This window comes from Strigops habroptila, chromosome 6 (genome assembly GCF_004027225.2).
Source record: "Strigops habroptila isolate Jane chromosome 6, bStrHab1.2.pri, whole genome shotgun sequence".
NCBI lineage: Eukaryota > Metazoa > Chordata > Aves > Psittaciformes > Psittacidae > Strigops > Strigops habroptila.
In genome coordinates, this window is record NC_044282.2 from 9,364,580 (window position 1) to 9,391,478 (window position 26,899).

Genomic DNA, 26,899 nt, shown 5'->3' on the forward strand with positions numbered 1-26,899 from the left:
AATTGTTAGTTCTGAGATAGGTCAAGCTATTTAAATCTTTCACAATACAGTTCTTGCCCTCCCCTCAGCAGAAGAACATAACACTGTAAAACTTTCTGGATATTGTGAAATGCTGGGAATTCAGAAAGATCTCTTCCCATATCCCTCAACTGACCCTTTGAGCCCCAGCAGATGCTGTTCCTTCCCAGCCTCATGCCCCCTCCCTAGGGTCCACAGTCCCTCCACATGCAGGAGTTCCAACTAAGACATAGTGATTAGGGACTAAGAGAGTGCTTCCGATGAGGAACATCTAATTTCCAGTGCAGCATTCACAGCATTCACAGAGAGGTTATATAGGTAGCAGCACCTCAAATCTGGACAGGAAGCCAAGAGAGTTAAGTGACCTGTTTATTTTGACATCACATACGCTTAGAATCACAACCACCACTGGTCTCTTCGCACGCTAGAGCAGCAAGCAAGCCCCACAGCAGTCCCATACTCTCAAAGGAGCTCTGGCCACTGCTAGTGTCATTTTGACATGGTTTTAAAAAAAAAGTTTAGGATGGGGATTCTTTGTTCTTCAGCATACTTACAAGGAGAGGTCACAATGCAACCCTCACGTAACAATACTTGTCTGAAATGAACTTCATCTGTTCTTCTCTCACTTGCTATTTTCTTCTGCCACAGTGGAATATACAGCAAGGGTCAACCATCAAGCTTTCCTTACAGGCTGCTGCTATGGCTCTTGTAAGTCCGAAGTACAATCTGCATGAATTCCTGTTACATCAGACCCTGATTCACCAAACTTGCTCACATTTTGCCCCTGGAAAAAGCACAGAAGGCCACAAGTAAACCATCCCAGAATGTCTGTAGTATCAAACACTGTGCACAGCACTTCACAGCCAAATTTGATGCAAGCCCTCCACCTTTAAAAAAGGTGTTACACATTTTAAATAACTGAAAGTGTTCCTAGGAGTCCCAACTGCACATTCTAGGATCTCCTTGAATTAAAAGTGATTAAATTGATCAATTAGCTTTAAATTAATCTTCCTTGAACCTGGGACAGCCTTTGAGATTTCTGTGTTCATGATGAAACTGTCTAGAGCAGGTAGATGGCATTTTAGAGAGCTTCTGAAGAGGTTGTTCTTCCAAAGCCAATATCCTTTCAGTTAGTTTTATGCTGTCCTTGTGCACCTGATTCAAGTACTGCTGAGTGGTTTTGATGGCTAAATGATTAATTTTTCTTCTCACATGCCCTGCAGAAAAAACAGATGGTACAGTCAGCACACCGGATATCTAACAGACACTGATATAATAAGACTGGCAGTAAATTTTAGAATTATGATAACTGTTCCCCACAGTATGTGTAAAATTAAGCTATGGTAACTGAAACCCAGTTCCATTCATGATCAATGGCTCTTTTTTCTTAAAAGCAAAATTCAGACCTGTATTCATATTTGCTACTAACCCTTCAAGATAGCTTGCTATGGAAATGGCACAGAAGTGGTACCCATTTCTTCTTTGCTTATGTATGAGGAATACTTGGTTTAGGCTCTTCCCAATTAGATAAGATCTTCTATACTCCACAAAAATGCTCACTGTATCTTAAAAGACTGTTTTCTCTTACTAAGAGGAGGAGTTACAAACTTGAAAAAGGTATATTGTAAACAAGCTAAGATAACATTCAATTAAACACAGTCAGCTTCTTTAAAAAATTCCAGTCTTAAAATGCTTGGAGCCATATTTCCCCTGCCCGTCCCCCTTGCTTTAAAAAGGAGACAAAAATGAAATAAAAATCTGAGTCTAAACCCATTTCTTAACACGCTAAGAATGAGGTCCACATTCAGGCCAGATTATCTGATCTTCAGGGCTTTCTGCAAAGTTAATCTTTTTATTGAAGCTTTTGGAAGGATGGTAGATTTGGGAAAAAAGGGAAGGAGGCTTCATGGCCAGTATGCTTGGCAGAAAACTTTATAGAAGTGTTAGAGCAGTTTGCTGCGGCCATGTGTTGGTAATTGTGGAAAAATAATTCCTATGGTAAAAAAAACCAACAAACCCCAAAACCAAGAAAACCAAACCAACCAACCAAACAAAAAAAACCAACCCCCAAACAAAAACATAACTCCCCTCTCCGCGCCCCCCCCCCCCCAAAAAACTCCAACAAAACAAAACAACCCAAAACACAAACAACAACAACAAAACCTAAGCATATTTGCTCATTTGGTCATCCAAGCACTGTTTTATTCCAAAATGAAAAGCAGATACAATGAACAGTTTGCACGATTTTCTCAAGATTGTTTCTTCAAGTAGGATTTCATAACATTGAAATTACAACAGAAATTACAAACATTACAGCAATGGAGGGCTCATAAATCAAACTGAGCAGGGCATTAAAAGCTTTTATCTAACCTGAATCTAGTTTAGCCAGCACATACTACACTAAACCATACATACATGGTTTAGTTATTCAAAGGCGTCTATTTCATGCTATTTCATATGCCAAACATTAGGACCTCCATAAAGTAACTGTTCTGCCAGTTCAATTCCAGAGCATGGGAAAGCCTTCTAAGATCATCATCCCTTGCACTAGTTTACTCTGTGTAAACTCACAGAGTTCTGCACAAGGTACCAATGAGAAACTTTAAAAAATTTGACATGTAAAATTAATGGCGTTCTTAAGAAGCTTTAAAATTAAGTTTACTTTCAAGAATAAGTTATATTTGATTAGTCTGCTTCTTAAAGCCGTTCAGAGCTATTATTTGAATGGACAAAACCCACCTGCTTTATGGTTGTGGAGTCTGTCACATCAAATCTCTCCCCACACTAATGGCCATTTAACAACTCTCTTCAGGCCGTTTAAAGTGGAAAACCCGCAGACTGAAAACTGAGAATACAACAAACCTAAGTGGTTAATCTCAGTCTAATTTACCTGAATCAGAACAGGTGGAAGTGTAATCTTCTGTGTCTGTCTAATCCACTGTTTTTCATTGCTTGCTCAGATTCCTGTAAGTTTTTATAAAGGGGGAAAAAAATAAAAAATAAAATTACTTGATTTCCAAAACTATGACCCAAATTTGTGAGATACACTAGTACAAATAATGACTTGCTGTAGTTTTCACAGGATTCTGCTATTTCCTTCCCAGTTTGGTTAAAACCACTCCTGTAGCAGCCTCACAATGCAGTTCACTGGACAGCTGGTGACTGAAATGCTATCTATGCTGCAACTGCAATTGCAGCTGTCATCATCTTTGTTTAATAGTATAATGTAATCAAGCTATTTTTTAATTTGCATCAATGTTGTTTCCCTTGTTAGGCTGTTTATTCTTCCCCACACAAATTGGCCATTATGTTGAGAATGTATCTTAAAAAAAAAGCCAAAGCCACCACTGGTAGTCTTCCGTATTTTTCAGATCCAAGAACTAAATACAGACAGAGCATCTGAACTTCGCAGTTCTGACAGATTCTGTCTGTAGTTTGCACGTTTGGTGCCTTATCCTGAAACTTTGAGCCAGAATCTGTACTCTAAAGCTGTATATAAATTCTTCTTTTACCAAGCCAGTCACACACACAGAGGACAACTAGGACATTCTACTTGCAGATTTACTAATTATATTACTAAAGAAGTCCATAAGCGTAATAATCTCCCCCTACCCACAAGAAACAAAGTTTTTCCTCCATGTTACTGTTCAGAAAGTGCTATTCTCTAGTTCTCTTCAGCTAGGTGCTGCTCCTTCAAAACCAGAGAGAACACTGCAAGCAAACTCAGGATTTAAAAGGCTCTAGTTTGAAAACGTTTTCCCTTCCCAACCGCTCCCTACAATGCCTTGTTATTCAGTCCTTCCCATTCCCTCCCTGCTGGGCTACCTCCTGCACTATACTGTAGTAACTACTAGATCAAGGCGAATTGGATTAAAAAACCCCCACAAAACCAAAAATTCTTTAACACCTGTAGGACAGTAAGTTTTTAACCTGTGTCAGTTCCATGATCCAGTTCAGATAATTCAGATGCAAAAGCAGCTGCATCATCCCAGGTGGAAAATATTCTAGGAGTGGAAGTGAAGAGCTAGGAAGCTTCAGTTAGGGCATATTATACCTTAAGGTTCTCTCCTCCTATTGAAGGATTTGTGAAGAGGGGTAGGTAAAATACAACAAAAGCAAGACAATTCTGTTTTCAAATACTTTAAATCATAGGAGGAAGCACAGGTTAAACCATATTCCAAGTGCCTGGTATTTTCCTGATCAACACAGACAAGTGCCAAAACAAAATATGTGTCAAGAAGAAAGTATGAGAAACAATATAGCCTCAGATTATAAGAAATATCTTTAAAACTTATAGCCTTATAAAGCTAGGAGTACGTCTTGTTTCCTCTATGTATGTCTGTTGAAGCTTGTAGGATATACCGTGGAAGTAAACTGAAAGCATTGTTTGTGTAATAAGTTTTAACACTCTACTAAAAGCAAAACCAAACCACAAACATAGTCAATCATGCAGCCCGGGTAGCCATCAACAAAATACAGGGAAAAAAAAAAAAATTCTTTATGCCTATAGACCTAAAATTACAACTCTATTGATATTTAATTTCAAATTTACAAAAACATGCTGTTAGATCTATGGCGTTTCTCTGGAAAAAGAAAAAACCAAACCCACATCTGTACCCTGACAACAGCAGTTTGTAAGGCTAAATCAAGATGATGTAACTTGAAAAGAGAAAAATCACTCTCTTCTTGTGTATGCAGTTGCCAGGTGACCACAGAGCTCTCCTTTCAAAGGCTTAAAGGCAGGGAACACCACAAATCTGATATATGGGCCCTAGCTATGGTTTGCACAGGAGGACTTTCTGTCAAGTCTTTTTCTTTTAATCCCCACTGTGAGGAGGGTTTTTCTACTTAACATCCATAGGACAGGCCTGCCAAACCCAGCATCAGGCGTGTGGCTGGTATGCCCTGCTCCCAACTCCTGGTAATGTTGTTAGTATAACTAACACCATTTCATAAGGCAAGCAGCCATTCTCTGTGACCAAGCAGCTCATGTATTTGTTCCCTTTCCCCTCATTATCAAGCCCTGAAGGTCCTGTGAACCAAGTAGACAAACCAGCCAGATTTCTTCTTCCCCTCCCTGCTCTCCTCAAGGCTCCTGGGCACCAGACCAATTACTCCCTTCCCTGCTGGCCCTGAAGGTCCCAGGCACACAGCCAGCCAGGTGCTGTTGACGACCCATCACACAACAGCTCCCAGAGCACTGTCTGTGAAATCAACCAAGTCCTAAGTGGGGAACGTGGACACAAACTGCTGCTGGTCTCTGAGACCTGTGACTCCCTGCCAGTGACCAGGGACGCCTCCACTATTGTCTGCTTCCTCCCAGGAATGAGGGAGTGACTCGTATTCTTTGACTGAGTGTAGATTATGATTGTTACATGGATACAGCAAACCATGTATTGAGATTTGATCCAACCTGTAGAAGGTCCAAATGATTAGAAACTTTAAGTTGTGTTATAAATGCTGTATTACGCTACTTACAAATTGTACTACATTGATTCTGCTTGTAGAAATCCTATGCCATTCTAACCGTAAATTCTGTGCTATACTGATCATAATATGCTGTTAAGAAAATAAAGCTTTAGTTGTAACTATATAGTTTAGTGCCATCATCATTCTGTCCAGCATACCTGAAAAACCCCTCTCTGTCCCCTTAGTTCAGGTGACACAGGTGTGGGTACATCAGGACTGAACATGCACGCTCAGTTTGCATGTACACTGTGTCTCTCTCTACTGAACAGCCAGGATGCTCAAGTCTTAATGGAGACCTTTCTGACTGGGCCAGCCACCTACTTTCTTTCAGGCTCAGGGGACTGCAGACCAGTCACCCCCTCTATCATGCATGTTCTACAAGTTCTGCACCTTCCGCCAAACACCAGACTTGCTGTTTCTGCATAGAAAGTGAACCAATGTGTTCACCATACAACCAGCCTGAGAAGGGGTTCTGCTAGCCATTTCTTCTATTAGCCCAGTCAGCTCAGTTCTCTTAGAAAACACTGTTTTCACTATCAGTGTAGAATAAAACAAAGGACCGTGACACTTTCCTCTCTTCTCTGAAAGATGCAGTAGCACTCCAGAAAGGCTGCTGTCACGTCAGTAATGCATCAGTCCACATCCTGCCCCATCTGCCAAATCAGTCATGCTAACACTTGAGCCTTCCAGATTTAGTGAGCATTAGTTGTAGGACTCCAACTTCTGACTCATCCTCACTGACAGGACAGCTGGAGGGGTTAAAGACATCTGACAAAGGCATTTTGAATCACCCTACTACCTAAAGTATACGATCAGTGGGATTTTAATCAAAGCCTCACCCTTTAAATACCCATTTGAGATAACTCACATAAGCTAGGCACTGCTATACTTACTAGCATGAGGGTTTGAAGAAAAGACTGCATAATAGTGGAAATTTATGTAAAGGGCAGGGTAGAGTGACATACAAAAAAAGTTTGGTTAACCTAACAAATTTTGGCTACTGACATGCCAGAAGTGACAAGTTATGCACAGGTATTTAAGGCTCACTTTTCCAATCATTCTGCCAAAGAAAATCCAAACCTGGATACAATGCTTATTTGAGTGTTGAAGGGTTCTGACGTAGTATCTGCCTTGCTGATCCAGATAAAGCAGCATCGGTTCTAACTATTTCTTCTTTCTTAATGTAGTCTAAGTTTTCAGTAGTGGTATGATGGTTTCTGCTCATTCCCAAGCAGCTGCTGATGAGAAGAGCATGTCCATTTACTAGTACAAAGCTGTCTATACTGACTCAAACACAGCAACAGAATTCTCACCTCAAAAACTTTTGTTCTCTGGGGGAAGTGAACCGTGGTAGAAAATGTTCATTCAATACAGTATTGCCACATACATAACCGTGGGTGTATGCTGCTCTACTATTTAGATGGTGATCTGGAACTGGTAAGGAATACAGAGATACTGCTATGAATCAACTGTTTACTCAAGATTATTTTTTTAAGTTATACATAGGCCTTAACAGACACCACTAATTTAACTACAGTATTACTGAATGAAGCAGGCCATATACTGACAACAAAAGGTTTATTTTTAAAAGCAAAGAGTAAAATTTTTTGATGCTGCATAAATGAGTAAATGACCAACTCTTAAACCCAAGGATTTATACTGCAGGAGTCAGAGGCTGACAGAAATTGTGTATGCCTGGACAGTTCTCCTTGTTATTTTATATCTTTTCTAAAAGGAGAGCTTCCTAGGGCAAGCTGTCAAAGCACTGGTAAAAATGGAAAGAACCATTATATCTAGCCCTACCACCTGTTTTCCCTTTTCCCACTGTGGGATCACAAGATCTGGGACTCCTGCTTAACAACAGTTTAAGTTCAAGGCTCAACCACAGCAAGCATTACTCCTAAAGGAGCCCACTGCAAAAAAATGCAGCTTGGGAACTATAGGCAACTAAGTTTGTTAGCACCTTTACATCAGTAACTACTGAGGTAAAGCAAGAAGAGGTGGCAACCTCTGCTGCTTTGCAAATACGCAGTGTTTTATACCACAACATCCCAAAATAAGTTTTATTTTGGGTGAAGCTTATCCAATGAAAACCACCCACCTTTCAGAAAATGTAACTTACTAGCTGAATTGTGTCCAACAGGCACATATCCTCTTTCAGAGAATTTCACAATGACTTGGAAAAAACCCCACAAATTCCCCCCAAGTCTGAAAGAACGTTAACACTGCCTGCCCTCATCAAAAGATCACAAGTAATCTTTTGATCTTTCCTCTCCACAAGACACTAGGCATTCTGCAGGAGAAAATTCCAGACTTGCTCCAAAAGATGCTCTCAACAAGTGTGACAAATGCTGGCTTTAGATTAAAACACTTCAAATAAGATTTTAGTTAAAAAGCAGAGAGTGAATTTGGGGTGGTAGTGGAATGCGTTCAAACAAAATACACCACGAAGTTTTGTGTTTGATTTTTATTGTTAATGACTTAACAGTCATTAACTCAGTATCTTAGCATTATCATTCGACATAGTCTACAAACATTTATAGGCAGATGAACTGCAAGGAATGTGAACATGGAAAGCCAGCTCATGCTGTAGGGAGGAACACATAGGCATACTAAAAATAAAGCATTAACACACCCCATATGCTGTGCCACAGCAAATAGCATTATTTAGAAGCATTCCAATAAAAGCTAACGATGGCAAAAGTTCAGACCTACTAAAAAAAAAACCAAACTTCTGAAGGTGACTGAAGCCAGCCACATGCTTCACTGCATAAAATAAACACAAGTTTTATTGAAAAATTTAGTTTCTTTCATTTTTGAAAGAATGTATAGTATAAGCCTTAGTATAACATACACCCAGTTAAACTAACTATGCCAGACAGGAGTTGAAATGCAAGTGGTGAAACAAATTGTTTTGTACGCTGCCTATGACTATTTTTTCTTAAATGACTGACTTCTTTTGCACCTCAGTTGTAGTATCTTTCTATGGAGTAAGTTCTGTTTGAACCTCTGTATTAGTATTACTATGCAGATGCATATTCTCTCTCGAGCTGTATGAGCAAAGCAGTAAGAAAAAGAAGAAGGTCTTAAGTAAAGCCAAGTATTTTCTTGTAAGTAAAGCTTTGTTATCGCAAAACTGTAATTTCAACTCAAGCAATGTTCTTTTTCAGCATTTTGGGAAGCCACAGGCAACATGGGTACCTCTGGGTGCATCCATACTGAATAGTCAACAAACAAGCAATTTTTTTCTGTAACTTTAAACTGAAGATAGCAACCAGGAGTGGGTTATTTTTTAAGAATGCATTACTTAATGATCTTGCAACTGGGGAGAAGCCTAAGGAGACTTAGGAGAGGCAAGTCCTTTAAGCAATATAAACACTTCAAACTGCCACACAATAGACAATGTCTACTGACTGTAGCATGGAACTGGGTGAAAAACTTATAATTTAATGACACCACTGCCCTGTGCAAATCTTAATCTCATTTTCACTTGATTTATCAAATGCAGCAGAGATGTGAAATCACTTAAGTTATATTCTGAATTCTTCAGGACTCGCATCAAACTTCTCAATCTCAGCCTTGTTGAGGTGCTCACTCACACTGTCAGTGTAACCACATCCAATTACAGGAGTATACGGATGGCAATCACTACATTTTCTTAAGTTTTTGTTCTATCCTCTTGGTGTTAAAACACAAGAGAGGTCTTCCTATTGACTTATTTGGTCTTTTGCTTTGTAGCAAAGTAGGTAAAGCATGGAATCAAAACAGGACACCTTTGCTCAATAGCTGTAACACCAGCTCATCAGAAAACATGGAGGAAAATACAGTAACTTAATACATATAAGAAAGCTTCAGTAAAATTACCATTCTGCAGTTGAGCCTGTGAGGTAACCTGACATCAGCAAAAACATATGTCTGGGATTAAAACACTCAAGCATATTCTAGAAAGACACATTTAAACCAAAAGTTGCATGGTTCAAGTTTGTTAGATTTTACCTGACAGGTCTCAAGTATTTACTGAACCATCCAAAAGAACTACAGTTGATTTAAAGCATTAGTGACTTCATGTGTCTTTGTTCAGTTCCAGAAGATATATTTCATTAGGATTTCAGATGGAAGTTTCAGACTCCACAATGTATGTTCATTCTGGTATATCCATATGCTGAATACTAAAATGCCCTTTTAAAAACGTAACTAGAACATTTGTGCTTAATGCAACAGAGGAGTTGCACTAAGAACTGGCGTCAGAAAGAGAGCTGAAACAAAAACAACATTCCCGCTTCAGACCAACATTGAACCCAAGCTGCCATTCTGAAGACTTTGCTTTTGTACATGGCAGAACTCCATTCACATTCAACAGCAAGAACTAAAATACATGTGTCTCATGACTCATTTGGAGCAACTGTTGGACAACGATAGCTTACATTCACTGAACACTTTCCCCTCACCACTGCCTGCTTCTGCTTTAACTCCACTTCCAAGACAAACAGAAACCCCCAAAACCTCAAGATTCACTTTTCGACTCAACCTGCCAAGTGAAAAGGAATAATACTCTGAGAAACAGCAGACATGCAAGAATTCCCCACAAAGACAGAAAAAGGGTCCGTTTTCTCACCTATGTTCCTGTCAACATAAGGGACTGCTGCCAGCCCCCTCTTCATAGAATCACAGAATGGTTTGGAAAGGATGGGTTGGAAAGGATCTTAAAGATCATCTAGTTTCAACCTGTCCTGGGTTCAGTTCTAACAGTTATTTTTCTCCTTCTTAGTAGCTGGTGCAGTCCTGTGTTTTGGCTTTAGTCTGAGAACAATGCTGATAACACACCGATATTTTAGTTGTTGCTAAATAGCGCTTACCCCGATCAAGGACTTTTCAGCGTTTCATGTGAGAGGAAGGGCACGAGAAGCTGGGAGGAGGCAGAGACCAGACACCTGACCCAAACTAGCCAGAGGGGTATGCCATACCGGAGCACATCAACAAGGATCAAGAATAGGCTTCCTAACACTTTATTTCCAAATTCAGAAATTTGATACACTGAATCTTATCAAAATTCCTTTTCAAGAGAAAAGTACGTTTTCCTTAACATTTTGATCATAATCACTGTATTTAACTCAACTGGTTTTGTCTTCTTTGTTGTTTAGTGTTTTTATGGGAACCTTTGTAGACAAACTATCAAGCTTATTATTGAAACAGCTTAGTGTATGTCACGGAAAGGAACATGGTCCTCTGATGACTAGAGATGTGAGGCCAAAGTTATCTTTCTACTCTTTAAGCAAAGCACGCTATTTTTATACAGTCACTCAAACCCCTCTCATCTCTGAAGGCTCCAAACTCTATTTCAATTGATACTTTAATTGTTCCATGAGTTTTCAATAAACAAAGCTTTTCAGAGTAATTCAGAACACAGATCTGGCACTTTAAAATTCAGTAGGGAACTGAATGATCCCAGGTAACTATCCAAAGAATAATAATAAATTAAAAAAAGGCATTTTCATTTAAGTACATCCTACCCTTGCATGCTAAATTACAGTCCCATACACCTATGATGTAAAATATTAAACTCAAGTTACTGAACATTCTTTCTCAGTATTTCAGATAAAGCATTAAGTAGCATAGCAATACTTAATATAGTGTATCTTTCAGGAAGTGAATATTTTCATATTTTCCAAGTGAGTCTAATAAAAAAGCTCACTCCTCAATTTCTGTGTATTAAGATTACTGTGCTAACAGTATAGTGTGACTACTAAAATATTTTTCTACCATTTTTAGGTTGTCTCAAGACTGAACAAATGCCATTTAAATGCTGCACGATATTAACTTGAATGCTTAAAAATAAACATATTCTCAAGAACAGCAATTTAAAATGACCATAGGTAGTTAGTAAGAATTACTGTAACTAAGGCATAATTTCAGAATGCCATGAAGAATATGGTTTTTTCAATATCTGATCCTGAAAAATACACATCAGAACACATTAGAACTGATGCTTTTTTTTTTTTTTTTGTTATTATTATGAAAAATCCCCCAAAACATTAAGAGTGCACAAACCCCACACTGGTACAAGAGAGCAAAAGCACTCTTATAGCAAGGTCACAAAAGTTACTCAGTATTTTTCAGCTGTATACATTCTTTACTGCTTTCATATAAAATTATTTACATCACACATTGGTAATAAGAAAAACCACACACGCTATTATCTGCATCAGTGCTGTTTAAGACCACAAAATTTGGTGATGACTATTACCAAGCTAAAAAACTAGTGAGTTAGAGCTCAGGGGAAAATGAAAAAATCTCTGAAGGGAATTCTTTCTCTGCCCCCTTAGGAGGTGCTGAGTAGTACTGACTATACTAATTAGCTACTATGCTTATTGTAACATCTAGCCATAAGCTATGAATTCAAGTGTAGACTGAGTGTAGCTCCAACCATGACAGAGTGAATCTGTGCTGAACACCACCAGTTACTCTAGAGAAGTGAAGTGCTGTCAAGTTCTTGGGGTTTGTGGTAGAAGAGTTACTGGCTAAGAACACTGCGGGGGGGGGGGTGTGTGTGTGTGGAGAGGAGGAGAGGAGAAGGAGGGAACCAACCAGCCAACAAAAACAAAACATGAGAAATTTTATGGGTGTTTGAGACCAGTTGTTTTCAACCACTGTCTCAAGCGTGTGGATTGTGAATTACTTTTAAGGGACCTGTGAAAGACAACTGGCAAAGCCAAATCTGCTAACACTGCAAATGCTGTATGTATAAGTTCTTATCCATCAAAAATTTCCCAGGAGTTCCATTCGGAAAGAGCCTTGAAACAGATTTAGACAAACTTCAAACACTACAAAGTTTACTTGTGTTAAAAAAAGCTTCTGAAAAAGGTTTCCCTCATTTAAAGCACTTTTACAGCAGTATTAAATTTAAATCGCTCAAACAGCTATGGAGCAAATCCATGACTTGTAGTCAAAAGGCCTTTTCTTTAAGTAATTATTTTATTATCTTATGCGAGTATTTTGCAAAGGGAATGAAAAACCACTACTCTCACATTTACAGTACTCCAATATCAAAGGTGAGAGTGTTTCCTGGACTGGATCTGACAGAGAGACTAAAATTCAAAGAGAAACCTATAGTAGATACCATGTTAATGACACAGATCAATGCAGAAAAACACCTAGGTCAGTTGTTTTCAGAAAGTTGAGTTTTACCATCTGTTTCACTTACTGCTTTTGTGGCAGGCCTGGAGTTTGGCTATAAGACTGTAATGCAACATTTGGGGAGGGAGGGGTAGAGAACAGACCACATGCCACTTGATAGTTAATAAAAAATAATCCTTTCCACATCAGCCTAACTCTAGATATTAATTCATAATCAAGACAAGCAATGCATCAGAGTGATTTTTTTTTTTTCTTTTTTTTGTAATCATAAGACAAGAAAACTCAGAACCATGATGTGGCATTAATTACATTAAATCCCTCTTTACTAAAATTATGGATGCTGTAACGTTCAAAGCAGAAAATACCTCGAGGAAGTTCTGAGGTGAAGGAAGAGTACTGATGCCCCATTGAAGACAAGGATAATCCACTGGTAACTGACCAAAATTCATTTAATGTATCATCCTCAAGAGCCATAAAAAAAGCCTATAATATTTGGAAAAGGCTACAGCTAGAGGGATATAAAATACTCCCCCACTTTCTATTAGTTACTAAAGTGTCATAATTTCAATAACATCGAAAGCACATTGACATCTGGCTTCTTCATATAATTGTTAGAAGACTTGGGGATTGTTTGCACATTTTGGTAGAAAAGTAAATGCACAGAGTTTATGAAAGTTTATACATGTTGGGGCACTATGGCTTTGTTTTCTGCTCTTAAAGCAGCAGTTTTCTCAGTAACTACTTAGCAGTAAAAAAAAAAATTAAATAATCACGTTGCGTGCTGGAAAGCCATTAGCCATTACACTGCTAGCACACAACTTTTTATTGCTAATGGAACAGATGTACTACAGGACTTATTAACAGTATAAAAACCATCATGGCAAACACCCATGGCAAAGAAACCCTGCTGGCTCCATCTTCCTGGTCACTGTAGCTGCATAAATAGGTAGGTCATATTGATACTATTTACATAGAAATACCACACATACTCATTTATGAGAAAAGACATTAAATACTCCATGTAAAATAACCAAGTATAAGTAAGTAACCGGGTTTAAGTAAAGAATTACCAATATAAACCACCACTAGATAATTCTCATTTAAACCCAAATATATCTTTGAAGTCCATTCAGCTGGCAATTACAAGTAGACACCAGTATACTCCTCAGTGCCAGAGGTACACAATCAGTCAATTTTAAACTATCTAAAGTTTTATGTTTTAGCATCACTCAGTAGCTATGGATACTTACTGCCTCAACAGAGCTGTCGATGCGTCAGTTGCTTCTAAGATCGATAACGTCCTTCCAAAGGGTTCCCCCTCCCCTAAAAATTCAAGGGAAATATTTCAGTAGATCTTAAAACCTAACTGACAGAAAAAGAGTGAAGGGAAACTGGGATTTTGTAAGTAACAGTAAACTCCTGAAAACAATTAAACACTTCCTTCATCGTGAAGTAAAACCTAAATGCATGAAAACAGAGATCTAAGGAGATAAAACAGTGCAAGTGAAGAGATCATTACTGACACATCCTAACGCCTTATTAAACTGCTTTTGAATTTAGTTATTATCTCAAGCAGGAAGTACACCTTGCATAAACCAGAAACAAGTTTATAGTGTCCTTCACTTAGTAACTGAAGGGCAACAATAAATGTCATCTCATGAAGCACTGTGTTGCTCATGAACACAAATTAAGCTTTAAAGCAAACAAACATGACATAGCGAACCTTTAGGTTCCCAGAGTTTTAAACCTGGGTCTCATTTATTAAAAACATACACTAAAGTGATGTTGAAAGATGCCAGAGGCACTACAAAGTGAAATTTTCCATTTCAAAGTAGACAAATTAAATTTTGTTTCACAATTTACTTAAAAGAAAAGACTACATTGATTAAGGGAGGCTTCCACATCTTGAATATAAAAACCTTAGACCTAAAAAGTGCATATGGCAAACAGGAGAGGGGGGAACTGCAAATAGTACACAGAAGAGCATGTTGGTCAGCCTCAGTCATGGTTGCCATGTTGCTGCATCCTTAGATCATGAAAGCTGCAAGTAATGCACTGTTTCTGTGGAGTGGTAATACCTTTTATTAGACTAATACGATGGAAAAAAGACCTGATGTGTATCTGGGCACATAAGCCCTCTGAGGTCACTGTGTGACCAAAAGCTTGCGTGGCACTCTGTCCCATTATAAGCTAGTCTAATAAAAGATAATTACCTCCCTCCACAAGTCTCCTCTGACATATATTATACCACAGGCAGTCTCTGCAAAGAGATGATAGTGAAAAATGAGGACACTGGTTTAGCAAGAATCATGTACCATCATAATATATAATCACTCAAGACTGTTACAGCACTTCATCTAAATGCCGTAAGCAGCAAAAAAGCTATGCCAAAAAAGCAAAAAGCCCTCATATTCGGGAAGATAATATATTCAGGGAACTTCCTCGATTGAGGGAGCAGCACCCTACTAAGTCTGTAATGCCAAGCTATGGAGAAAGGCAGCTGCAGGAAATTCAATCCCTGAGAACAGGGAAGAACTTAACTGTCACACTGGTATTTATTAAAAGAAGTTCCTGTATTACAAGAGCTGTTTCTTTCAGAAAAAAGAAGAAACATGGGAGAGTTAGCCAACAATCCACCCTGAACAGATGAGAAGAGACCTTACTTCACCTGGAGAAGCAGAGATTATGTACATCCAAGCTACTAACATTGACAGCCTCCTGAATTAGCTTTAGAGGTCAGGCCTTCAAGAAAGTACTCAAAAGCCCTGAAAAGGTCTCAGTGAAGTACCAGTCTTCAGCTGGCTCCTTGGCTGAGACAACCACCAGTCCTGTCAGAAAAGCCTCAAGTTGCACAAGAACACGTTAGGTAATGTAAGTTTTCCAACATTCTCTTACAATACAGGATTAAGCAATGTATTCTTATAATACAGTTGTACTTCAGACATAACTAACTCTGCTACAAGCATACAGCACTCCAAGCACACTACATTTCAGCCACCTTCAGGCATCAAAAGTATGATGTCTAAGCTAATGAATCCAGACATGCACATTCAAGAAATAATTTATCCCATACTAGAAGGTGTCCTAAAATATCTATTTTTCAAACTAGTGTTCCTCAGTTCAGCAGATGAACTTATTTCTTCAATTGTCTGCCCTGCTAGATACATGAACACAAAATTATTATTAATTTGGCAAGTACTGAGATCCTAAAGGCATTACTTGGGAATGTTCTTCAACGTTTTCTAAAAAAAATGCCAGTGCTTTACAGATGCAGTGGCCCAGCCTTTGAAATGCAGTACATAGCAGGCTGTTGGCTACCACATTTCGTTGTCAGATCAGTCCAATCCCATAAGCAGGGCCCTGCAGCAACTGACTGATATACAGTTTTATAATGTAATATATAACTTTTTCATGATCAGGATTAAAAGTGAAATGACTGTTTCCCAATAGTACCCCAAGAAAAAAGTATTTTTTGGCTGTTGAGGATGGTGGTACAGAAGAGAAAACAAACCCTCCCATCCCTAAACCAAGAAAGAATGCACATACTCAGAGTCTTGATACAAATCAGCTTTAGAAGGATTCAACGCACTGTTTTAATGATTGAAGTGTGGAATCCATTAAGCCTGTTTTCCTTCAACCTGATGAACAAGTTCTAACACTTTGCTCATCTCCTCTGGATCATGTTTACCAATTTCTATACAAGGTAAAGGTTCCTAAACCAACTAAAATAAAACACTGAATAAAAGCAGTGAGAAGCGTACAAAAAGACTGCTTAAAAAGTTCTTTATTTAGCATCTCACATTCTCAAAAGGTTCATTAAAAGTAAAGAAGCATGTAGATGTCACCGGTACGCCCTGCTCCCAACTCCTGGTAATGTTGTTAGTATAACTAACACCATTTCATAAGGCAAGCAGCCATTCTCTGTGACCAAGCAGCTCATGTATTTGTTCCCTTTCCCCTCATTATCAAGCCCTGAAGGTCCTGTGAACCAAGCAGACAAACCAGACAGATTTCTTCTTGCCCTCCCTGCTCTCCTCAAGGCTCCTGGGCACCAGACCAATTACTCCCTTCCCTGCTGGCCCTGAAGGTCCCAGGCACACAGCCAGCCAGGTGCTGTTGACGACCCATCACACAACAGCTCCCAGAGCACCGTCTGTGAAATCAACCAAGTCCTAAGTGGGGAACGTGGACACAAACTGCTGCTGGTCTCTGAGACCTGTGACTCCCTGTTGACAGGAGACACCTCCACTATTGTCTGCTTCCTCCCAGGAATGAGGGAGTGACTCGTATTCTTTGACTGAGTGTAGATTATGATTGTTACATGGATACAGCAAACCATGTATTAAGATTTGACCTGACCTGCAGAGGATCCAGGTGATGAGAAACTTTAAGTTGTATTATAAATGCCATATTACACTACTTACAAACTGTACTACATTGATTCTGCTTGTAGAAATCCTATGCCATTTTAACTGTAAATTCTGTGCTATACTGATCATAATATGCTGTTAAGAAAATAAAGTTTTAGTTGTAACTACAGTTTAGCATCATCATCATCATTCTGTCCAGGATACCTAAAAAACTCCTCTCTGTCCCCTTGTGTCAGGTGTCACCTGTGTCAGGTGACAGAATAGGAGAAGGAAAATGAGGTTGAAGAACCAGAACAAGCAAGCTTGCACACTTCCAGTGTTCACATTAACTGAAATGGGATATTTCAATTCCAAAATGAACGCTGTTTATACAGCTCTTTAGATACAGATGTTAGGTTTGCAGATGTCATGGTTTAAGCATTTAATTGCCAGCATTTCAGGAGCATACACAATTGTGCCTTTTGAATAATGCCTTTGAGTCTTTTGACATTTTTAACTGAAGAACATGTGTTAGATTCCTCACCATGAAAAGCTTTCTTGTACCACTGTGCGAATAACTGAGGACTACAGAAGCTGTAGTCATACTGTCTGCAACCAGGATAAATTAATAGTAGCAATACTAACTGATGCTCTCCAGCAACATTTAATAAAGACCTTTCATACCTTACAAAGCAAATATTACTAACCAAGAATCCGAGACGAGAATGCATCTGTATCTGTCACCTGAGAGATACCATACAGAATAAGTAGAATATTTAAAACAGATGAACAAACTCAGGATATTATTACCTAGAAGTATAAATTGGAGTTACTTTCCTTTTTGTCTGTCACAGCAACTTTTCCTGTCTTTTCTTGAAGAAAGGATGCTGGTGCTTACCAGAACCATATTGTTCTTGCTTAGCAAAGCCCAACTCATACTGCAGAACTTTATGAAAGCAATTGAAAATGAAAAACAAACACAAAGCTTAAGTGGCATCTCTGCATCCAAATAAAAAGGCAAAACAAAACACTTAGTACTTGCATTCGTAAGGACAACAGGAAGTTCAGCTGCCAAAACCAGACATGGATGTGGCCAGAGTTGTTATGACCACCTGTGTGTGTGTGGGGGGGGGGGGGGGGGGGATCCAAAAAACACCCCCACCAAAAAACCCAAAAACCCCCAAAAACCAAACAGAATGAAGTTTGTCCCCAAAATGGGACTGGAGCGTGGGGAGACGAGGGAACAAATTCTTCTCTTTTTGTAATTTGAAGGTCTTTTACAAATACTCTTACAGAATTTAAATGGTAACTGAGGTTTCCAAGTTTGGACAAAGCCCCAGAGTGAAAATACCAAACACCCACCCTGCACCCACAACAGCAGGCCACCATAAAACCTCTGGGCTATATTCTCAGCTTCTGGAAGTTGATACTGCCCAGATGCTCAGTTCACGTAAACTGCACTACGCATCTTGATATCCACTGAGAAACCACTAAAAAACATAAAAGTCTATCCAATACATAAAAGTTCCTCAGCGTAAGGCTAAATAACTCAATTCTTGTAACAACTCCCCTACATGCCCCTCCCCCAGCCAAAAAACCACCAAACTTAGAACTGAAAAGAGCAACATTCACAGCAAAGAAAACTTATACAATATTATTGTGGGGCAGAAAACAGAGGAGAAAGCTAACAAAGGATTTGAAAGAGGAACATATGACAACTGTGCTCTGCCAAAATCAGAAGAGCTTGTATTAGCTAATGTAAACATACATATGCATTCTTTTTCCTCCCCCAAAATCTTCATTTTCAGTGAGTACAAAATATTTTTTCAGTTTATCTTAAACTTTGTATAGCTGTTTCTGATGGCTGCCACTGAATTACTAACAGATTTTTTTTTCCACGTTAAGCTAAGATGAATGTAAGAATAAAGACCAGAAATAGCTGAGTGCAAAAAAAAAACACACCCAAAGACTAAAGCTTTATTGCTCTTAGAATAAGTAAAAATATTTATGAAATGTGTCACAATATTTGGAACAGGATTGTTGGGGTTTTTTTCCCAGTAGGATGTGACAGACTGATTATTCAGACAATTTGTGCAAAAAGGAAATAGAATCACAGCAGGCTCTTAGAATGTATCTGTAAAGAGTTAGTAAAACAGTTTTTGCTGGGTTGACTTGCATCTTACATATTTATGAGATGCTTCTAAATTTTGCTCCAATCAGCAAAGAGAAACTAGCTAGGAAAACTAAAGTTTGAGAAAACTCTCATGAATGATCATAAAGGGAAGTTACAATCTTAAAAAAAAAAAAGGGGGGGGAATACCAGGATACAAGATAAAAATAAATTCAGAGAATTGATACGACAGAGCTTAGATGCAAAGCAAGCTATAATGCATGATTAAATTAGAAGAGATGGGGTACTGTAAGTTAGAAAGCACTACATTCTTCTGCAGAAAAATAAGAGGAACAATCGTCTGATTAGCAGGTTCACAACTGAAGCCTTAAGACCAACGCAAGTACTTTTCAAACCAAGGGAATGCCTGCTTTAAGTACTGGGCTTTTAAGCTAAAAAGATTAATCCTGCCTTTGTTTCTAATTATACCCTGCAGCTATGCTCCAAGATACTGCATTGGACAAGACAACTAAGCAGATATTATACAAGGACAGCAAATTTGATAGAAATGCAACTGAGACAACCCGATCTATTGTTATGCTATAGGGACAGACTTTTACAAATTCCAGATTTCAGCATGCATGAGCTTAATCTTTACACAGAAAAAACCCAAACAACCCCCAACTCAGAGGAACACCGAGAAGCAGAGGAAGTAGCTAGGTGAAGGCTAGCATTTATGGAAGACACGTAGCACAGATTTTTAGTAACTTTTAATTAATGCGAATTATTTGAAATACCAAAGTAATGTAAAATGTTAAATAATGCTAAGTAGTTTACAAAACTGAGCTAATTACGTATTTTCTTTCTTGCTCTGCACTTGTCAGAAAGCTTTGCACAGCTTTCCAAACAAGATGTTGCTCTTCCTGCCAGTTGAATTGCTAAACTAGTACTACAAATGCCCAGAATGGCACACTGCTAATCCAGCAACTTGGGCCTCTGAGATACATTTTAATAAACATACTCTATGTTCAGTCTTTTGAATCACAAGACTGTTTAATCCAATAGTCTTTCAATGCAATTGCAGTCAATATTCATTCCTGTCCCTTGGCTCATCTTACAATACAAAGATATTATGGCATCGCTTCCCCACAAAAAATTTCTCTTGGGGCAGGTCATAATTTCTTAAGACAAAGGCAAACTAATTCTCACCTTTTCAACATAGAGGTTAAAATTACTAGGCTGTGCTTTCAGTCTTCTTGACATTATACTCCAATTCTAGATGATTACTTCCACTTTGATTTAGCACACCAATTGAGAATGATAGTCTAGAAGCCCTGAGTGCATTGGCTACGTTCCCTCCCGTGCAAGGGAGTCAGACAATAAATACTAGGGCTCCTGTTAGACTGTTCCAGTAACTGTCACATATATAAAGAGTGCATAAAATTGAAGACCTGTTTTTTAAACTTAGTAACGTAGCCAAGAGTCATGATTAATGTACTTTCAAAACAAACCAAGTCAGTAAGCACATCAGATAAGGCTTTTGTACGAAATTCAGTACAAATCATTCTGCAATGCGGTTTAATCATTTTAAACCTTCACAGAAATACTACCATCACTAACCTTTTTTATTGTTTTGCCTTTTCGAAGTATATTCTCACGGCAGAATTTTTAACTCAAAAAAAGATATCCCAGACAAAGAGTGATAATGGACCTGGATCAGCTCCCTGACCTGCTTCCCCGCACAGCTGGCAGACCCTGTAAGCCAGTGCAGGGTCAAGAAAACATGCATCAAGCCACTGTACTTGCAACTCACCTGCCTGCTTCTCAGCTCATTAACAGCGACTGGCTGCAGGTCAGACTGCTCTCAGGGGCTGGCTGCATTACTAACAGGAGCCAAACAGGTTCTTGAGAAAGAAAAAAACCAAAAAAACCCCACCATACCAAAACCAACTAAACCACACCACAAAACTACAAATAAAGAACAAAAAAATACACTTGTGAAAGGGAAAGGAGTGATAAAGATTCAGAGAGATGTCAGCACAAAGACACTCTAGGCAACTTCACCATCTCTCTTTAAAGAGAGGATTCACATTTATCCAGTGGATTTATTATGGATCATAAAGTTATATACTTGTCATATTAGCCACATATTTACATACTGTACTGAAACTACTACAGCACATCAGACAAGAGCTTATAAACACCACTAACTTGTAGCAGACATTTTACTTAAAAGAAGCATTTCATTTACAGAATACATTTCATTTACAGAATAAGCTGCAAAATGAACATTTTAAAAGCTGAAAAGCTTTTACTGACTCAGGATTTCACAACTCTGGCATTTTAGTAATGAGCGACAATTTATTTTTTTCACAACTCTTTCAGAATTTGAATTCCTTAATTCGCTTATTTTAATGGAAAACTGTGTTATTTAAACCTACACAATTCTTCTGCCTTTAAATGATGTGGTTTCTGGAATCAGAATTGTGACATTCCTGCTAGGCATGGATTAAAAAGTTGTTTTCAGCCACTACTGTCAGCTTATCACTCAATAACCTAAACATAATGCAAATCTCTAAGTCAAAGGCTACATGCAAACAGAACTCCCACAACCTCTCATGATGGCTACAATCCTTCCCAAGAGGACCCTCAGCTGAGGCTGTCCCTTCTGTTACACTGTTTGAATCATACATGCTGCAAAAAGAACTGTACCTCACAAGCATATAAAGCCTCTCCATCACATCTCAAGTGAGCCAACCCACACACTTAACAGATCAAACAGCATGCATGCTTTACTTTTCTTGATGAGGCTTCCAACAATGAGCATCTCTGCATGTTTCTACTCTTCCTCTGCCCTCTTTACTTTCCCACAATTCCTCCTCCTGGTTTCCCTTACCTATCCACCTGGATTACAGGCAAGATGTGCTGCACCTGACTGGAAGTACTCTGACCAGCATGCTTCGGGGACCACCTGACTACTACCCTTTTGTTGCAGTGAGCTGCTGAATTCCTTCTGTGGGTGCTATAAATAACCTGTGACTTTCTCTTCCATGAGGGCACTAAACTGTGGGAAATTTGGAGGACCCTAATCCTTTTCAGGTGTCACAGGAGTGAAGACACACACATACTGCATAGACTTCACACAGGCATAGGACCTTTACAGGTCAGCTGTTACCCATGACTGCCAGCAGAACTGATCAGCCACAAAAGCCTTGAATACTGTTGACCCTAAGGAAGTTCTGAAGAAAAACCCCACAACCCAAAAAACCCCCCAAAACCAACCAACCAACCCCATACCCAACCCCCAAACATACTGAGAAAGACACAAAGATCTGTATTAAAATGAGCACCGGTTTGCTGCATTTCACGCCTAGTACTTAAACCCAGATATCTGGATTATAGTTGATTTGTCAAGACACAGCTGAAACCAAACTCCCACCAACCAAAGTGCCTCACTTCCATCTTTTTACCTAGAGAAATCAGACAAGAAGACAGAGCCCTTTTCTATTTAAGGCATTTTAAAACAGTATTTTATTTAGGGAAAAACAAACAAACCAACCAACCCAAACCAAAAAACAAACACCACCCCCCTCCAAAAAAAAAAAAACAACCCTCCAACAAAAAATATTCTCAGCATGGCATTATTAAACTGACATTTCAGCTAAAGGGAAGCAGCACCCTCAAAAAAACTTGTCTTGCTTTCATATTAACAAAGGTAATTTTTTTCTTTTAATGCTCTTTCAAGAGCAGAATAAAACTAGCAAGAAAAGATAGCATCCATCTTTCAAAGGCTGTTTTTGTGAGCCTCAATGCAGAATGACCAGGTCATTGCTAGGGACAATTATAACTAGTCTCTGGGATGCCTTGAAGTGTTAATTTATTGTGAGACACAGGAACGTCCAGAATCCACAGCGTTACCTGAAGACGGATGTTTTTAAATACTGTAGCATTGTTGCTCAGCCTTCCTTTCAACAGTGGCTTGCTCTTGATTTGGAAAGACACATCCCAGTGCTCACAGCAGGCTGGTAAGGACTAGTGCCAGGCCTTCCTACATACATATCCAAACCACGGGGAAACTCCACCACCCGTACCAACTCAGCCAGGCATCACCCGGGACCGCTCTCACGGCAGCCATGAGCCATGGAGACAAAGCAGAGCCATGGAGACAAAGAGACTGTTACCAACAGCGAGGTACCAGAGAACCAGGTCCGAGGCCCCAGCACGCTGCTGCTCAGCTGAGGCAAACACAGCCGCTACCTAACACCACTTCAAGCTCTACCTGGCCGAGGCGCCCCGCATCCCTAAAACTAACTTCCCACAGGCCGGCACAAATAGCACCTTAACCCGGGGCAGGATTAAGCTAGGACAGGGCCGAAGCCCCAGCTCTCCCTCTCCGAGCCTGACGCGGACGGGAGGTGCAGCCAGGCCCGCCCTCACCTCACGGGAGCGGACACCCACCGCCAGAGGCCGGGCTCCCGGGGCCGAGCCCTGCGCTCCCCGCCCGCGGCACTCACGGTGCCTCAGCCGCTGAACCCGCTGGCTTGGGGACCCCGCACCAGGCCCGCGGCTCGCTGAAGAGCTGTGGCACGGCCGCACCTCCACCGCCCCCCGGCGACCTCCCGCAGCACTGCCGAGAGGCAGAGGCAGCTCGGCGCCACTCCTCGCTCCACGCAACGAGAGGGGCGGAAGCCCCTTGAGACCGGCCTTCTCACTTGCTGCCGGGAGAGGAAATATATTGCCCTTAACCAAAATGGCGGGAGAACCTCATTTATTCGCTGTGCGTGGACGGGCGTTTCCCCATCGCCACCTGCTTGCGGGTGCATGTAGTTACTGCGATTCCCTTAGTTTCGCATTTAAAGAAGCCCTTGGTATTCCTTATCTTCAGCTGGGCAAATTATTTGTTGCTGTGAGCGTTTTGTGTGCCTCTCGTGGCAGGTGGCTTCCACCATGGCTGTCATTTACTCCTTTTCTGTTGGCCTGTTTGTGTGGTTGGTACTGCCTCCGTGTCAGGCTGTAAGTGATTGCTTAGTGGTAAAAAAACAGTGCAGGAAAATCCTGGAGGACAAGAAGTACAACACATTCTCTGCTGCTTGAGCATAAAGTCAGTGCCACCATTTACCTGAATTTAAATGCTTTTAGATGGCAGAAAATGGGGCCTGTATATAGCAGTTAGGAGTTTTGTTCTTTAGGCTTTATCTGGAGATGAGGATGTACTTTGTTCTGTTCTTGCAGAGCACAGCTGTTGGATGTGTCCATGGTGATGGTAGAGCGAGGAGAATGATTGGACTGCATGACCTCTGTGCTTCTATAGATTAATTTTGCAGGATCAAGAATACTGCTGTCGCATTCACATTATTATTTAAATAAAATACGCATTTCCTGGGGCCTGGAAGAAGTATTTGACGTGTTTTCCTGCTTAAGTCATTTCAGGAAAATGCTAGCAGATGAAATCAGAGACAGGGGCTCCATGCAAGTCTTGTGTGATTGTATGAAGCATTCCAGTGCCGAAAAAGTTACACAGTAGAGTCAAATTGCTTGCATATGTTAGAGTAAGGTAGTAAGGAGAAAGACAATTACACTGATAGCAGTCAGATGATACATGTAATGAAAGAATTAGTGGGTTTCATGCTAATGCAGATGACTAGAAGTAATCGCAGTAAGATAGAAACCTATATCTCAAAGAAATAAAATTGTGGAATAGCATTAGTGAAATCTACAGTTATGACACAGAATGGTATGATGACACAGAAATGTTTTGCCGTTCAAGGAAGAAAGAAGTAAAGAATGTGTAATAGTGAGACTACTGTGTACTGAAGTGGTGGCAGAGTTTAAAGGAAAAGAACTGGGTAGGTTCAAATTCTCTTTGTAGAAAAATACTGTGGGAGGCTCAATTTTATCATGTTGGGTATCTGCTAAAAGCTTTGACGCTCATTTGTTTAGGGATGTCTTGAGTACCCAGTATTATTAGAAAAATAAACTCAATGCAGTGCTTAGTCATGATGGCTGGATTCCATTTCCCAGTATTGGCTGGAGAGAAAAATCATATTATGAAAGTGGGACACAGATGAAAGTCCTAGTGAAAGTTACCAGACTTCATCAAAGGGTCTCTGATCTGAGAAAAACAGTATATTTCACTAAACAAGCTTTTAAAAAGCAGTTAGGATACCATAGAAAAGCTGGATATAGTAACTGAATTTATTCAGTTGAAATAAAATGCAGTAAGAAACAGACAAGTATTCCATGCCTTGTCTTCAAAAGGGTACATTTTTAGAAATGTAGGAAACTATTCAGAGTTGAGAATGAAAACCTTTTAGTCATCTATTAATGACATTTCTGACAAAATAAGTTTGGAAACCTTTTGAGATGATGAAGAACGGTAACATTGTACTAGAAAATTAGAAAAAAGGTACTAGAAAAATCTGGTAGTTTTGAAAAATGGAGTGATAGGATGTATTTGCGTGAAAACCACAGACGTACTAAGGAGAGCTGAGGAGGGGGGAGCTCTGGGAATGCGTCTCTTGGAAAAGTGAGAAATTTCTCTGGGAGTCCCAGAATGGGGCGGGCACAGACGAGGCATGCAGGCATGTGTATGGCCAGGAGCAGTGGCTGCTCCTTCAGAAATGTTTGTCCTAGCTCCTCCAACAACAGATGATTCCTGTCATTTCATGGCATGAGGAAAAGACACGAAATGCAAAGCTATGTGTTGAGGGTTCAACTGCAAACCTCTTCTATAAAGGTGTAGGACGTGAAGGATCAGATACACTAGGCAAACACAGGATGACTGGGCATTGCTGACGTGGTATGGGCCAAGAAAAAGGTAGCAGCAAGCAGGCAAAGCATTTCTGAGCTTTAAGGAAATGCTGAAGGTTGTTGTATATGGGAATATTCTCAAGGGAATAAGCTCACTTCAAAGACAGATCACAGAATCACAGGCTGGTTTGGGTTGGAAGGGACCTTAAAGATCATATAGTTCCAACCACCCTGCCATGGGCAGGGACACTTTCCACTAGACCAGGTTGCTCAGAGCCCTGTCCAACCTGGCCTTGAACTGCCAGGGATGGGGCAGCCACAGCTTCTCTGGGCAACCTGTGCCAGTGTCTCACTGCCCTCACAGTAAAGAACTTCTTCCTAATATCTAATCTATATTGACCCTCTTTCAGTTTAAAACCATTCCCCCCATCCTATCACTAAATGCCCTTGCAGAAAGTCCCTCTCCAGCTTTCTTGTAGGCCCCCTTTAGGTATTGGAAGACTGTTACGACATCTCCCCAGAGCCTTCTCTTCTCCAGGCTGAACAAGCCCAACTCTCTCAACCTATCTTCACAGGAGAGGTGCTCCAGCCCTCTGATCATCTTTGCGGCCCTCCTCTGGACTTGCTCCAACAGCTCCATGTCCTGCTTATGTTGGGGGCCGCAGAGCTGAATGCAGTACTGCAGGTGGGGTTTCACGAGAGCAGAGTAGAGGGCCAGAATCACCTCCCTCGACCTGCTGGCCATGCTGCTTTTGATGCAGCCCAGCATATGGTTGGCTTTCTGGGCTGCAAGCGCACGCTGCTGGCTCATGCTGAGCTTCTTGTTAATTGACACCCCCAAGTCTTTCTCCTCAGCGCTGCTCTCATTCCAGTCTCTGCCCAGCCTGTATTTGTGCTTGGGATTGTCCCCAACCCAGGTGCAGGACCTGCTGCGCTTGGCCTTGTTGAACTGGCCCACCTCTCGAAGTATACAAGGTGTATAAGGTATATATATACATAAGTGATATCCGCTGAGAATCTGATTAACTGTGTTCAAAATCAGGGTACTAAGTTTGCATTTTTATCACAA

General features: G+C 40.1%; 1 long non-coding RNA gene across 4 annotated transcripts; it reads right to left on the reverse strand.

Moving 5' to 3' along the window:
* Window positions 1-371: 371 nt before the first annotated feature.
* Window positions 372-23,823, reverse strand: LOC115609674. 4 transcript variants are annotated; one of them, XR_003991953.1, is made up of 4 exons: window positions 22,999-23,823; window positions 13,872-13,944; window positions 2,909-2,982; window positions 372-1,235 (listed from the first exon to the last, which is right to left on the reverse strand). It is a non-coding gene; the product is annotated as an uncharacterized LOC115609674 (long non-coding RNA). The 4 variants fall into 4 exon arrangements; XR_003991956.1 differs by having other exon boundaries at window positions 23,595-23,814; XR_003991955.1 differs by having other exon boundaries at window positions 23,539-23,742.
* Window positions 23,824-26,899: the final 3,076 nt, after the last annotated feature.